Source organism: Dipodomys ordii, unplaced genomic scaffold (assembly GCF_000151885.1).
Source record: "Dipodomys ordii isolate 6190 unplaced genomic scaffold, Dord_2.0 Scaffold9, whole genome shotgun sequence".
NCBI lineage: Eukaryota > Metazoa > Chordata > Mammalia > Rodentia > Heteromyidae > Dipodomys > Dipodomys ordii.
Genome location: NW_012267225.1, coordinates 21,325,732 through 21,340,012, shown reverse-complemented (window position 1 = coordinate 21,340,012; position 14,281 = coordinate 21,325,732). Strand labels below are relative to the sequence as shown.

Sequence of the window (14,281 nt, the reverse complement as noted above, 5' to 3'; positions counted from 1 at the left end):
ATCACCTCTCCATTCCAAAGTGGCTTTGGTCAGGGTCCTGCTTGGCAAAAGCCTCTTCATACATACACACCCATGTATGCACATGCATGCACATACACTACTGCCAAGTTCAGCAAGTGGTTTTCTGTCTACATGCTCTTCTGTCTACCTACTCTTCTCACAGAATGGGAACCCAGTAGCCTGACAATAGCTCTTTAATCTTTCTACACTCATTTATCCCTCATTCTTACTAGAGTTAAAAATCACCCAGTCATTGTATACAAAATGACTGCTAGCCAGCCTAAAAGGTAAAATTCTTCTGAAGAATATTTGTTGCTAAAAATAATTTATATATTGACAAAGGCAACAACTAGTAAAATTATTTGTTACTCTGTTAAAACACTATTTGGCTTCAATAGAGTGGTATATTGGTGACTAGCCTGTGACCTATGCAGCAGGGTCAAAGTGTTTAAAATGATCATGTCTGTTTCCCAAAAGTTGTAAGCATCATATACTTGTAAGTAAATTATGTCTGTCTCTTCAACTGTCACCCAATTTTTATTGAGCACCCACAAAGTTCATAATACAATTACATGCATATTTATTGTGTAGGATTAAGTATAGTGCTGCCTATAGAGATAAATTTAATGTCTTATTATGGAATATTTTGAAGATATATAATAACAGAATAGGAGGACTACTCATATCCATAACCAGTATCACCTCAATGGACAATCGTATTTTGACTATGCCACAACCCATGTACATCCCTTTCCTGTGGATCATTTTGATGTGCAAATTATTTCATGCCCTATGTATTATGTATATGTATGAATGAATATATAATAGATATTATATAGTATTTTCAAAAAGTGCAGACTTCACAAGGTAATTATTTTTCATCCCCCCCAAAGTAAAATTCCTTAACATTGTCAATATCTAATATCTTCATGGTTGTCTCCTTTTTTTTAAGCAATTGCATGATTCCAGTATAATAAAATTTATATTGAACAATTAGTAGATGTTTCCCTTAAGTCTTTATTGACTCCACAGGTTATTGCTTCTTATTCCCCCCCGCCCAGTGTCTTAACATTTGCTGAATATTATACATAAACTTTTTGGCAATGTAGCATTTTGAACATGGGGCTTTGTGATTACTAGGCAGGCACTTTACTACTTGAGCCATACTTCTAGACCTTTCTGCCTGGGCTTCCATGTACCATGATCCTCCTCTTTATATATTCTGCTGTAGTGGGGGAGGGGGCAACATGTGCCAGCACACCCAGCTCTAGATAGAAATGAAGGTTTTGAACAGTGATCCTCCCAATTTCTGCCTCCTGAATGGTTACAATTAAAGACATGAACAATTAGAGACTTGGCCTCTTTATTAGGTTCAGGTTCTGGGACTGGGAGTTTGTCTCAAATGTTATTAGTGTCTGATTAGCAAGCGCAGAGCCCCAAGTTCAAACTCTAGTATCCACTCCTCCCCCGTCCCACACAAAAGATTGAAATTCTGCTTCTTTGCTTCTCAATATGTTATATTCTTCTTGAATGAGGAGGTGAGAAAAAACACAGAAGAAGTAAATACTGAATTAAGATACATAAGCAAGCAATCAAGAGGCCATCGACATGAATATAGTAAATGAATATAATTATTACTGTATTACTATGGCTATATAGTATTCTATTTCTGGTGCCGTATTAGGATTCTCATTTGAAATATACATAAAATAATAAATATTTCCTTTTCTCCTTAGAAGCGTGTAGTACTTGTAAAAACAATTGAAATCATTGTTCTCTATCCTACTTTTTTAAAACTTGGTGTTGTAGAAGGATTGCTTCCCCTGTACTTCCTTAGATTTCTCAATAGCTAAATTCATGTGGATAACCACCAGATTATTTATTATTGACCGTGGAGGTTGTTCCCACTCTTAATGCAATGATGAATGCCTTGTGCATAAACCTTTATGTGCATCTGTTATTTTTTTTCAGGCATAAACCTTTATGTGCCTCTTTGTTTCCCCAGTTGTGAAATGAGTCGGCAGAAAGATACCCTTTTTGTTTTGTTTTGTTTGTCTTGGTAGTTGTATGGCCATGTGGATCACCAAGAAAGACTTGCAGTCACTAGTGGCACCTAGGGGTTCCCATTTCTTAAACTTCCCCAGTATAGGCCACAGTCACCTAAAGAAACCTTTCCAGTTGTCTAAAGCTTTTTTTTATTTATCTTTTCTGTGCTACTTTTCATAGGTTTTCCCTTCTTAGTAGTTACCTCTTGCCTCTGTCATTACATTTTCCTTTAATCCAGAGCTGCTAACCTTCCCTATACCAAAAGTCCTAGTACTAACCTAATCATCTTCTCTCAGATACTAGTACTAGAGGTGCACTATACATACTTCAATAAAAAGTTCATGGTGTATGTGGATTTGCAACTTCAGCTTTGGTTCTTTAGAACCTGTGTTCCTCCTTTCTGTGTTTCCTTCTCCATCTTTATGATCGTTGACTTTGATATTTTATATTAATATTATAAGTTCATGGTGAGGGGAAAACCTCCCTTCTGAAATGAAATAATTAGATGTTACAAAGCAGATAAGTATATACTTTGGGTAATCACCCAACAAGTCACTTTTCTTTAAAAATTTTTTTAAAAGATCAAATTGGCACCTCAACCATCTGAGAGATGTCAGTTGAGAAATCTGAAGTATTAGGACTATTCCCAAGTCATAATCAAGATGCTCTGAAATAACAGTACATACTAAAAATACCTCACATTCACATAATGCTTTACAGCATACCATCATTGCTTGGAAAGAATATTCACCCTGTGAATATGAACTCTAAATGGTCCTTACAAATCACAGCCTGTAACCTTTACCTCTGCTCATCATACTTTAAACTTTCACATCTCTCTTTTGCTCTGTGGGTTCCCTCTGGTCTTGTTTCCTACCCACAAGTTGGCTCTGGCTAGTGCCGTAGTTTGTTCAACTCCATCCACTACCCTTGATAGTTACTTCACTTCTCTCCACCCTGAAATATGTCCCCTCTCCTTGCTATTTTTGCTCTCTCTTTTTTTTATCTTGTCATTGGTGTTTCAACTTAAGGACCTTCCACTTACTAGGCTGGCAGTCTTCCACTTGCGCCACACCTCCAGCCCACCCTGCCTTTTGCTTGGACCTCAAGATGACTGGGCAACAGTAAGATTGCTGGGTAATGTGGAAGTAGCCTGGTAAAGTAGGTCAGTGAGTCTAGCTCCAGCTAGCTTACTCAGTGTGTTGAGGACATTCTGTCCTGTCCTTTTGCCCCTATAGCACCAGGCTCTTATCATTCTATTTTCCCTTCTTGCCCTTGCTCCTTCTCTTCACCTCTTTTTGTCCACTGGTCAACACCTATTCATGCTTAGTATGCCATTGTCATGTGTCATCTCCTCTCTGAAGCAAATTATTTACTCTCTGTGGCAGTTAATATTCTTGAGTTCAGCATCTGCACCATCCTAGTCTTCCCCCTTTCCATTCTTGTACTATGTGCCCCCATCTTCTCTAATCCATTAACCTGCATTTCCTTCTCCACTTGATCTATCCCAGCAGCAATTACACATGTTGTATATCTGCCATCTTTCAAAGAAAAATAGTGACAGCTCTCTCCCTTCTTTCTATACCTTCTCCTTTGATGGACAGAATTCTAAGGAGACAGGAGTACTTAGTTCTTCCAGACTGTCCCGTGACACTCCTTCCTCCAGACTCTGTGCTAGTTCACCTTAGACAGTGCTTTCCAATATTACCAAAAGCCTGTCTGTACCTAAACCAAGCAGGCGCAGTTTATCCAGATTGCTGTCTTCTCCTTCACATATTTCCTGAATTCTGCTCCCAAGGCAGAACAACTTCTCAAGGTCTCCTTTCTACCAATCTCCCTGCTCTGTCTACTCTGAGCAGTGGGGCTCCTCTTTTTTTCCCCCACTCTCGGCTCCTTCTCCACACTTCTGTGATGTCGCATGTCTTGGCCTCAGACCACATTTTCTTCCGCTAAGCCTGCTCTTTATTATTTGTGTGTGTGTGTGTGCTGAGGATCCAACCTGGAGCCTCATGCATGCTAAGTCAGTGTTCTACCACTTGTCGACAACATCCCATCTCTCACTCTTTTCAAGCCTTCATTCCTTCTTCAAGATTGTCACCTTACTGAGTATTGCTTAACACTGGTAAACTTCTCACTAAATGTTACTCTTTGTAGTATGTGCTTTATACCCAATACCGTTTTTCTACTCTAAACAAATCAGTGGATATTGATTACCTCATTTTATAGCTGAGCAAACTATCCCTTCTGCTAAAACGTGAAAAAGAAGTGGACCTCTAGCAATGTCTTTTCTCCCAGCCTGGTTTTCCACAGCCACACTCGCCACTCCTTTTTTAAGACACCATCAGCTTCAACCAAGGGAGTCCTAATTCCTCCCTTGGTCTGCACACCCCCATTTCTGCCCTGCTCTGCTGTTGTGTTTGCCACCCACTATCCAATGCTCCATCCTCACTTGCATGACTGAATGCCTCACCTCCCTCTACTCGGTTCATCTGGCTCTTCCTCCTCTTCTCTGAAGCTTGGAAGAACCTTTTCTTTTTGTGAGTTTTCATTGTACCTAGCCTGTACTTAATTTCTGGCATTTTTTACCCTCTAGTTTAGGTTTTCAATAATAAACATTGTTTTGGGATACCTGTCCTAATAGACTACAGGCTTCTTGATGGTAGAAGTTGTGTTCTCCAAGATACTTTGCTATTTAGTGATATATCTAGGCCAGAGATTTGTTGTCTTTAAATTTGTTCTTAAAGCTCATTTACCGTGTCTTTGTGCAGATACGTCTATTGAAGAAAGCGAACTTTCTAGACATGACCACAAGGTGGCACAGTGACTGCAGCCTCCTGGTATCTAGTGAGAGTGGGCCAAGTAAAAAAAAAAAAAAAAGAACGTATCTCTTTTATTGCTATATACTCAGTGAGAATTCAGGATAATTTTCAAATTTCAAGTGTTCTGTCAATTTCTGATCACTCAAAAAGGTAATCAAATAGATTGGGCCACCATTTTCTTCCACAGATCCAGCAGCTCAACAAGATAGAAAGCTCCCTGACCTTCTTTTCTTGTTCTGTTCTTCCTTCTATTCAACAGACACTGAGCACCTTTGATGCACATTCAGGTTCTGGGTATTGGGTATGCAGAAATGGGCAATGAAAGCCAAGATTCCTGCTGTAACATAGCACAGCTGGTTCTGGCCATCACTGGGACTGAAAACTTTGTTGCCAGAAACAAGAGTTCCTTTGCTGTTTCTTCTTACTTCTGAAGTCATTTTTTTCTTTCATATCCAATATGGATAGTCCATAGAGTTTTTAAATTATCAACTTAATAAGCAGTGACTAGTTCTGTTTTAATCATGTTTTTCTATGGCCTGCTCCCCTATTTCCTAGTTACATAGCCAAGAATTGGTTGTGTTCTCTTTAGTTAAACATATAAGGGTTCAAAAAGGCCAAAGATTCTGTCTAATATTGCACAGACAAATAAATTGGAAATGTATATCTTCAACTTTATCATTCATTTCTTTATTATCAATGCCAGCAAAATTACTTAAAGCAAAAGAAAATAAGTTAGAAATTGTTATTGGTGCTATAGATAAGTTTGACATTTGCTGCATTGGTGTTTAAAGTAATATTTTGACAAGGTGGACCTAATATAAATTAGTTAGAATTGCACATGGATTAGAAACAGTTTAAGCATGAGTGTAAAATAAGAGAAGTACAGGAGCTAGAAAAATAGCTCAGGTGGAGCCAGACACCAGTGACTCTCGCCTGTAATCCTAGCTACTCAGGAGGCTGAGATCTGAGGATTGTGGTTCAAAGCCAGCCGGGGCAGGAAAGTCTGTGAGACTTTTATCTCCAATAAACCACTAGAAAACTGGAAGTGGCGCTGTGGCTCAAGCGGTAGAGTGCTCACCTTGAGCTGAAGAGCGCAGGAACAGTGTCCACGCCCAGAGTTCAAACCCCACGACTGACCAGAAAAAAAAAAAAAAAGAATAGCTCAGATGGTAGAGCTCCATCCTTAGCATTCAAATGCATGAATTCAAGTCCTTAAGTATGCTCAGAATTCCTACTTACATTAGTCTACATTGGGTAGAATCACCTAACACAAACTAATTTTATGAAAGTGTTGAATAGCTCATGTAATGTATTAAATATGGTATAAAAAGTTAATTAAAGGTTATATGGGCACACTTTTGCACAGCTGTGAAGAAAAATTAAAAAAATATAAAGTAAAATCATAAGTCAAAGGGCTTTGACAGATTGAATTCAAATTCTTCAGTAGGAACTTTCTTTGGTATTTGATAAATGGAACTTACCCCAGAACTATTTATTATCTGCAAGTCTCAGTTCCAGTAGAAAGTATTCCTGGAGCCTTTAAGTCATGTAGTATGATATGTCTTAAGCAACAGGTGAATTGCATTGACTTCCTCCAAGTTTAACAGCTGAGAATGTGGCTCTCAAACTGCCTAGATAGGTTTCCTTCCTAGTAAGGGGTGAAGGCAACTCACATTTAAGCTGTTATGCCTTATATCTTGTTCCCCTCCCTAAAATGAGGAGGGATTTTAGTCATTTTGAATCATTCTCCTTATAAGGAATTTTAGAGGTTTTTCTTAAAATTTTTATTAGACAAACTAGTTGTACAGAGAAAGTTTATTATAATGTTTTCATACATGCATATAATGTTTACATACATGCAAATTTTCCCCATCTGATTCTACTGTTGCTAAGCCTCCTTCCCCTCAGTATTTTGTGGGTTTTATTATGTTGTTTTCCTGCAAGTGAAATGTATGTGTATGTTTGTGTTTATTTTGACCTAATTTACCCTCCTTTTCCCTCCTAACCTCCTGCTAGCCGCCAGTCTTTCTTTGTCAGTTTATTATTATTGTCTATATTCCTGAACAAATCTTTCTCATCTTGGATTATCTCAACCTGATGATCTTGAGTTTGATCAATTTTCTTCCAACAATACTATTTCATTCTTTCTTTTCTTTTTTCTTTTTCTTTTTTTGTACTGGTCCTGGAGCTTGAACTCAGGTCCTAGATACTGTCCTTGAGCTTCTTTTGCTCAAGGCTAGCACTCTACCATTTGAGCCACAGCTCCACTTCCACATTTTTTTTTTAGTATTTTATTGGAAATAAGAGTTAGACTTTCTTGCTTGCCTAGACTGCCTTTGGACTGTGAGTCTAAGCTCTCAGACTCCTGTGTAGTTAGGATTACAGGTGAGCCACTGGTATCTGGCTCATTCTTCATGATTGAATAGTCCTTACTGTGTATATCTATTACATCCTCCATTCATCAATTGTCAGGCACCTGGGATGATTCCATAGCTTAGCTATTATGAATTAGTGTTGTAACAAATATGTGCATGCAACTATTTCTGTTGTATATTATATATACTTAAGAGTGTTAGAGCAGGAGCATATGGTAGTTCTTTTTTGTTATTGTTATTAGAACCTCCATATTGATTTCCATAGTGGTTGCACTGACATTCCCATCAACCATATATAAGCCCCTTACCCCATTTATCTCCCTCATTTGTGTGTTTGCTTTCTTGATAGTTGTCATTCTCACTGGGTTAAGATGGCATCCCAGTGTTGTTTCCTTTATGGCTAAGAATGTTGAACATATATTCAGGATGTTAATCCTTTAATGAAAAGCTGACAAAGGTTTTTCTGCCTTTCTGTGTACCATCTCTTCATTCTAGTAATAGTTTCTTTGATGTACAGAAGCTTTTTAATTTGACGCAATCCCATTTGTCAGTTCTTGCTTTTATTTCTTGAACAATGAGAGTGCTATTCAGAAAGTCATTTCCTATTCCTATTTCTTCTAGTATTTTCCCTCTAGTAGTTAACAAGTTTCAGGCCTTACATTAAGGTTTTGATTCATTTTAAATTAATTGTTTTACTGGATGAGAAATACAGATCTAGCCTCTGTCTTCGACATGTAGCTATCCAGTTTTTCTAGCACCATTTTTGAAAGGACTGTCTTTTCACTAATAGTGTTTTTTTTGCCTTTAGTAAGAGTCAGATGGTAGGGCTGGGAATGTGGCTTAGTGGTAGAGTGCTTGCCTAGTATGCCTGAAGCCCTGGGTTTGATTCTCGGTACCACACAAACAGAAAAAGCTGGAAATGGTGCTGTGTGTGGATCAAGTGGTAGAGTGCTAACCTTGAGCAAAAGAAGCTCAGGGACAGTGCCCAGACCCTGAGTTCAAGCCCCAGGACTGGCAAAAAAAAAAAAAAAAGCCAGATGATTGTAGCTGTATAGGCTTATTTCAAGTTGTTTTTGTCTATGCCATTGCTCTTTGTGCTATTTTTGTTATTATGGGTCTATAATATAACTTGAAGTCAATAATTATGATACATCCAAAATTGTTTTTTTAGTTCTGGATTAGATTATTTGGGTCTTTGTGCTTCCATACGAATTTTTTAGATGATTTTTCAGTTTCTATGAAAAATGCATTTTAATTTTGGTGGAGATTGCATTGAATTTGTAGATTGCTTTCAGTAGTGTAGCCCTTTTTACAATATTTTTGTACTAATTCATAAGCACAGGCGGTCTTTCCATCTTTTAATGCCTTCTTTCTTCAGTGTTTTATAGTTTTCATTATAGAGGTTTTCCCACCTCCTTAGTGACATTTCTTCCTACTTTTCTTTATTGTTTGTTTTGGGGGGAATATTGTAAATGAGGTTGTTTTACTGATTTGTTTCTCAGCCTGTGAATTGTTGGTATTTATGATTTTGGATGTTGATTTTTTTTCTATGTTTGCCACTACTCTACTTTGCCAAAAGTCTTTATCAGATCTAAGAGTTTTTTGGTAGAATCTTTTATGTAGAGGATCATAACGTATTCAAATGAGAATAAATTGACTTGTCCCTTTAGTTTGTATCGCTTTAAATTTTTTCTCTTGCCTTATTGCTCATCTGGGAGTTTAAGCCCTAATTTGAATGACAGTGGAGTGAGCAGACACTGTCTCCATTCTACGTTAAAGAAAAGGGTTTCATAAACTTTATTATATTAAGGTCCATTCTTTCTGTTACTAGTTTCTTCAAAGCTTTTATCATGAAGGAACCTTGAATTTTGTCAAAGGCTTTTTCTGAATCCGTTAAGATCGCAGATTTTGTTATGCTGTTTATGTGCTGTAATAAGTATTGATTTGCATGTGTTGAAAATCCTTGAATATCTAAAATTAAAAAAATCTTTCTGATGATCATTTTAATGTTGTGTTACATTTGCAAGTATTATTGAAATTTTGTATCCGTGTTCATCAAGGAAATAAACATAATTTTTGGTTTTCATTGTGTCCTTGTCCAACTTGTATATAACAGTGATACTGGCTTCATAGAATGTGTTTGGTCATCTTCCTTTTCTATTTTATGGCAAATAAATATCTAGGTAGATAGATCATCCCCCTTGTGCATCAGTAGCGAAGCCTCTTTTCTTATTGAAGACCAGCATCTCGCTCTCCTCTCCATGTCCATCTCCGTCTGCTTCCTCTGCAGCTGCACTCTGCTCCGCGACCACCTCAGCACAGGCACATTGTCTCCTCCTCTTTAGCTATCACTCTACCTTTAATTATTCTCTTTTCATCAGGTACAAAATTCTGAAATCCTGCTGAAAATTATTTCCCCATCATCTGGCTACTAGCTTTTCTCTTTCACGTGTTCTCCATTCCCTCATTCCTCGATCGTCTCTTTCTCCCATTCCCTCACTGTCCCAACCAGTTCTCTTTCTTAGGGAATTTTAGTGTCTTCATGCCTACATGGAGACCACTAGGTAAGAACTGTAGGTCTGTTCTCTAGCTCTTAGTAGCTTTGGAGTCTGTTGTTGTATTTCCCACCTTTTCCTTATCTTGGAGTGACCTAGTTTTGTGTCTCATAGTGACAGTTATTGGCATTCAGGTGAGTTAACCAGTAATTTGGTTTGAATCTTTCTTTAAGGGCAGGCTACGTTACTATCTTTGTTGTCCTTCCTCCTAATTAATTAATTCTAATTCCTCTTGGTTAATTTGCAAAGCATACAAATGGAATTTTTTTCTAGAAAACTTTTTTGTTTTCACCTTAGCTTTGGACTATTGGAAGCATGTATCTTCTGTGTCCCCTTAAAAGAAATAATCTCTCCCCATTGTCCCTTCTCTCCACTTACCTTCCTAAGTATTTCTCAGAGTTATTTTCTCATTTGAGTTCTTATGAAGTGTTTAAACTTCATTATACTACACTGTAACAGAGGCTTATCACAGAGCTTATAATACTAACCACTGAATTCTGGCTTACAACCTCCACAGCCACTCTATTTTATCCTTTCTTCTTTTTCCTTTTCCTTTTTCCTTTCTTAACCATACATTCTTAAAGACAAAAAAGTCCATAGTACTTTTTCTTGCACTTCTGTGGTACATCTTTTTACCAGCATGTGTTTATATGTGTATGTGTGTGTATTTGTTTCTAATTGTTGATTTCACACTAATCATTACTAGTACCTCCTAATGGAAGTTTTTATTTTTACTTAACAGATACATTTCTTAACATGATCACTTTTGTGCATTCTGAAGCAACTCCCAGAAAGTGGAGATCATGTCTGTCAGTACCCTTGGTATTCAAATTAATACTGTATATGGTAAACATCAGTAATATTTATTATATCCATGTCAGATAGTTATCTTGATAGAGTGGTAACTATATGACTAAACATTGGCCTTCTGGCTTAGGGACATAAAGCAGATGATTTTCTGCATAGAGCTCCTGGCATTCTTATTCTGTCTTAACCATGCCCATAGAGGTCAGTCTTCACAAGTTGCATGAATAAAAAGACACTGGGAATTCATGTGAAAGTAATTTTAGTCCTATCATAAAGACAAGAGCACATGAATTGTACTCAGTTTCTTCTGCCTTCTCTTTAAGAATTCTTTTTAAATAGAGAAACCAAAGAAGCACTCAGAATAAGTAGAATTTTCCTCAGACTTCACTGAAAACTGTTTAGAATATAAGAAGAAAATGGCCAGTTTTAGAAATGGCAGTAAACTTGGAGTCATATTTTACTCAATGAAAATATCAATAATTAGATGACTGTGATTCAGGGGAGAAGAATATGAATTAGAGATTGGTGTGTTTACTTTTTATAATGTAAACCATAAATACCTTGCTTCACATTTATTTCTAACAGAATATAAGATCGATTTTTCAATAAAGATAAAGTGTAAATAATAAATGATATACACAAAGAATAGCACTAAACAATTTTTGGTTCATATGCTATTAACCAGATTGAGCCTAACTTTTACAATTTCTAATTGTCTTCTTTTCTTTCTAGGTTGCCTCTTGGTGCTGCCTTGGCTATATTTGGCACCCAGAATGCTTCATTCTGTGATGGTCTAATTAATAAGATTGCCTTGGCTAGAGTTAGAGCCTCAGGTAGGTGGATTTTGACCTTATAAGACATGAGTCTCAAAGTGATCAGTTATTCTAGTTCCTAACTAATGTAAGAGATAACATTAAAAGCTTGGACAAGCATACCACTTAGGGTCATTGTAATCAACAGGACTTAGTAATAGGTACAACCTAATAGAAGACAAGGATGTCAATCCTCACTGACAAACTACATAGCTAATGTAAAAGTTTATTTGTTCCTCTTCCCTAGATAGACTCTTAAGTTCTGTTTTTCCTGAATCTTATAGAGTTGTAGAATATCCTGGTTGCCAACTGTGCTGGGAACAATCTTATTAACTGGAACATTAGATTCTTGGGATGGGGCAGGTACTACAATAAGGAACACATTTCAACAAGAACATTTGCTTGTGTTATTGAGGAAAGGATGTACATATGCATGCATCTAAATTTCCTTACTTGTATGCAAATGTAGCTCAATGACACAGAACAGCTTTAGCAATACTTGGAAGTCCAGGCACATACCTATTTGTACCAGGTAAGTTGTCAACAGGATTTCAAACACAGGGTTGGGGTTTAGAGGCCAGGACTACAAGCCCTAGGCCAGAGAGACTGGAAGAAACAATTGTGGCTGTTTCTGGACCCAGGGCATGGACTCAAATTTCTAAACTCTCCATTTACAGCAGACAGGGAAAAGGAGGACTTGGGATAAAAGCCACTATTCATGAACAGGTCTTTTAACTAACACTTAAAGGTGCATAAATTAATCTGGCTAAAGTTTTCTAATAAGTACACTATTCTATGGAGATAAAAATCAAGTTAGCATAAATTTGTATCCATTTGTATGCTAGAAAGAGATTTAATAGAAGATGTCAGTGTTTTGAATTAGAGATTTTCTACTTCATTATAGAGTTTAAAATGTTTTTAAGGAAGCTACTTTTTAGTAGCTAGAAAAAACGGAAACATTAAGCCGAATCCATTTATGCACATTTTCTCCTTTTTGGTCCTCCTATACCTGTGAATGTTAAAAAAAATATTCTTTGTTATTTTCAGTGTCATCTCACATTTTAATTTCACATGAAGGATATCCCCTTTAAAGAAATAGAATTTTGGCTGGGAAGGTGGCTCAGTGGTAGAGTGCTTGCCTTGCATGCATGAGGCCCTGGGTTTGATTCCTCAGCACCACATAAGCAGAAAAAGCCAGAAGTGGCGCTGTGTCTCAAGTGGTAGAGTGTTCGCCTTGATCTGAAGAGCTGAGGGACAGCGCCCAGGCCCAGAGTTCAGGCCCCACAGCCGACAAAAAAAAGAGAGAGAGAGAGAGAGAGAGAAAGAGAAAAGAAATAGAATTTTACCAGGTACTGGTTGCTTACACCTATAAGCCTAGCTACTCAAGGGACTGAGATCTAGATGAATGCTGCTTCAGGCTAGTCCAGACATAAAAGTTTGCTGGACTTCTTCAAAATAACTGCAAAAAAAGAGCTTGAGATCTGGGTCAAGTGACAAGCCACTTGAAAGTCTTGAAGTGGTAGACCAATCAAGGACTGGGCCTTGAGTGCAAACCCCAGGACCTCAAAAAAAAAATTAGAATTTTACTTTATTTTCCCTTCCCATAGAACTTTGCTGTTTATTTTTATACCAATGATTTTCAAAATAAATTACATGTGCTTAAAGAATTATTGGAACAGAACATTTAAAGGCAGAAATGTTCCAGAAATACAGGTCTACTAAGTACCCAACAGGTTTCTTCATGCTCAAAAGATCCTTTGGAGACCTCTTCTCCTTGGACACAGGGAGTCTCTGGAGACAGAAGAGTGCCTACTCTTGAATTGACAGTTTCTGACCTTCAAGTATTTAGGAATGAATTGAAATGGTTTTCATTGTGTATTCTGGACAGTCACATAGGCATAATAGAGAGGACAGGTTTCATGACTTGTGCAGTGACTAATCCAAGAGCAGATTCGGTTTTCATTGCATTGTTAGTATGAGTGAGGTTGTATGTTTTAGCACTAGCACATGCATTACACATTTATACCTGCTTATATATAACACGAGCCCATATTTGAAGTACACAGTACTTTGAGATGGCTTAAAACTGATTCTCTGCTTGAGCTTTTGTAAAAGTAGAACTTCCTTTCTTTAGCACTTCTCTTAGATCTAACTCCTATCTTTTTATTTGAATTTACAGATAAAGTATGGGTACTTGAGAGTTCAAACATAAAATCTGTATTATTGTGTATCTGATTTTAAAAATTAATTAACTTACATTATACAGAGGAATCTGTGATTTTAATAGCATTAAGAAGTTACTCAAGAATGACGGAATTCCGTCCAAATCTTTAAGGTCCTTCACTGTTGACATTTTTATAGTTGATATCAGATATCCTTGTTGTAACCCCAGAATCTTAAATGGTTACTGGTAATAAGACAAAGAGCTTACAACAGTTTGGGAAATATGACCTGAAAGTGACCTATTTCATAGTAATAGCTAAGTCAGAGTGTTTTGGAGATGTTTCATATATGTTTTGAAGCAAAGAAAATCTTTTTTTTTTGGGGGGGTCTGGTCGTGGGGCCTGAACTCTGGGCCTGGGTGCTGTCCCTCAGCTCTTCAGATCAAGGCTAGCGCTCTACCCCTTGAGCCACAGCGCCACTTCCGGCTTTTTTCTTTTTGCTTATGTGGTGCTGAGGAATTGAACCCAGGGCCTCAGGCATGCAAGGCAAGCGCTCTACCACTGAGCCACCTTCCCAGCCCCGCAAAGAAAATCTTACTTTATATTATTATCGTCGTAAGTTCTTTGCATAGTGCTGCCTTCACCACTCTCGAGCATCATTGCTTCTGTTTTGTACAATTCCTCTCCTATTACCAAATACTCATT

At 37.4% G+C, this 14,281-nt stretch overlaps 1 protein-coding gene across 2 annotated transcripts in view; it reads left to right on the top strand.

Moving 5' to 3' along the window:
• Positions 1-14,281, top strand: part of Plag1 (pleiomorphic adenoma gene 1) — a 41,458-nt gene that overhangs the window by 15,506 nt on the left and 11,671 nt on the right. For both annotated transcript variants that reach the window (XM_013009290.1, XM_013009289.1), the window contains exon 2: positions 5,028-5,032. The gene's annotated coding sequence lies outside the window, so the exon portion shown is untranslated. The remainder of the gene's footprint in view (positions 1-5,027; positions 5,033-14,281) is intronic.